Below are 2,529 nucleotides of genomic sequence, written 5' to 3' on the forward strand. Positions count from 1 at the left end.
AGGAGTTTAAACTACTTCCATTGTAATTTCAATCACTCCACAATGATTACAAATTTAGGGTTGGCTACTTGGACATCAATTATCAACTTTAGGTTATAATTTAGGTAGTAGCCATTATAATATTAATGAGCATAAGAGCTACAATTCTTCCATGGACCATATGTGTTATAGTTAAATGAATATATATATATTATGTGTGTCGAGGTTTGGGTAAAGCACAAAGTAGTAAGGAACACCATTGTCAACTCTAGAGCCACCCACAACTCATGATGGAGACCGATGCAAAATATTTTAACATCCTTTGGCATCAAGATACAGGAAAGATGAACGCCGTCAAATTGAAAGCCTCCAATAATACCATACAAATTTCAAAATAGTAAAAAAAAAAAAAGTATTATTTCCATTGTACCGTGTGTACACAAATTTTAAAGAAAATTGAATTAAAAAAACTATTACAATCTATTGGAGAGTCAAATTTAGTTTTATAAAAAGAAGGGAATAATCTTGTTTCAAACAAAAAAATAATTTTGCTAGATAGAAGTAAATTTTGTTGTGGTTTGATTTTAAAATTCTACCTATAAAAAAAGTTGAAAACACCTTGGGAGATTATCTATGGGCCAGTTTCTAACAAAGTCTCTCTTCTCAAACTCATACTAATCCAACCAATTATTTGCATGGACTCAAAAGTTCAATTACCTCTAAAAGAAGTTGAAAACACCTTGTGAGATACTACGACCTCTAGCTTTGCTAAAACCAGCGTTGTTGAAGCTTATTAAAATCGCTACAAAAATAAAGTTTAACAAGTGGTTCTATGATGTAGTGGTTAGCACTTTCGACTTTGAATCTAACGACCTGTGTTTAATTCCCAATAGGTAATCCACCAATTTATACAAAGTTGGTCCATAGCCAATTCGGTAGGGTCACTTTTGGACCGATAATTTGTAGAAGGGGTCACTAAGGTTGAGATCATACAAAATGGGTCCATAGCTCAATGTTAGAGCATTTGATTGCAGATCAAGAGGTCACCAATTCGAACCTAGTTGGGCCCTTCTATCTTGGATAGAAATTTGTTACACTTTTTGGACCGACACTATGTCTAAGGGGTCACTAAGGTTAAAATCCTACAAAATGGATCCATGGCTTAGTGGTAGAGAATTTGACCAGTTTGAACCTTTTGGACTGACACTCTAGAAGGGGTCACTAAGGACAAAATCATGCAAAATGGGTCCATAGCTCAGTGGTAGAGCATTTGACTGCAGATCCCTAGTTGGGCCCTTTTATTTTGGACAGGCACTTTGTTTGATTTACTACCGACCATCGATTTATTCCCGACCACCGATTGTCTAAAGAAAAAGAAATAAGAATAATTACCGATTCCAAACCTTATGTCCTCCAACGTTATTCTTTTCAACTACGAAAATTCTTTATAGTTTGAGACCGATTAGTTTGAGATAATAGTTGTATTCAAGGCCGAATAGTTTGAGATAATAGTTGTATTCTTTAAGGCCTACTTAAATTGATGAAGTGAAAGAGTAGTTATATCCAACATTCTTACTTACTTTACTTCCTCTTAATAACGGTGTGGTATTGACACAACTCATATTAATGATAATCATCACTTACATCCAAAACTAGAGTATAGTGGTTGACTATCGTCAAGGACCCATTCACCATTTCCATTCCTACCGACGGAAAATTTTTATTACATTCATTTCTTTCTCTTTTCTAACTTCTTCAGTCTCCCATTAAACTTTTTTTTATTTAAAAAAAAATTAAACGTGAAAAGGGAGAAAGAAAGAAAAAAGAAAACCCTTAATTTTGAAAGCTTATGAAATACTCTTTGACCGATGTAAAGAAAGCTTGAGAATAATTTATTCTCACGTCCCTCTTTGACACTTGTTGGATATATATCCGCCCTTCACATGTCGTATCATAATCGTATCATATCGTAAAAACTTCATGGTTATATCCTTCCCTAATTTATCATAGTCTTATCGTCCTTAGACATATCATAGTTGTGTCGTTACCTAAACGTACCTTAGTCATAATGTTACAGGAAAGTATCGTAACGCTATCGTTCTATCAATCTATCATAATCCTATCTCTTTCTACCCATAACCTAATCGTGTTGTTTTATGAATCCATCGTGACCATATCGTTTTTATCAATCTGTCAAACCCATAGCACTTTGATACGTAATCAAACCATAACGTTTCATGAACATGTCTTACTCCTATCATTACATTACGTTTAGTGCATCCTCCTCGTATCCTATCTCAAATATACCATTGAACACATGGTACCGTAAGTATTATCATACAATTCACATATTATAACATATCATAAGCATATCGATTCACAAACATTTCACACATATCAATATATATGACACTTCCAGAACCACGGGCATAGTTAACATCAAATATAACCATACGGATAGTAAGGCCACCTACCTGATTAGCTTAGGCTGGTGTCCCCAATTTATCCTTAAGAAAGTTTGATTTGTCCTTTGTATTAAAGTCAACCTAT

This window comes from Cucurbita moschata, unplaced genomic scaffold (genome assembly GCF_002738365.1).
Source record: "Cucurbita moschata cultivar Rifu unplaced genomic scaffold, Cmos_1.0 Cmo_Scf00118, whole genome shotgun sequence".
In the NCBI taxonomy this organism is placed as follows: domain Eukaryota; kingdom Viridiplantae; phylum Streptophyta; class Magnoliopsida; order Cucurbitales; family Cucurbitaceae; genus Cucurbita; species Cucurbita moschata.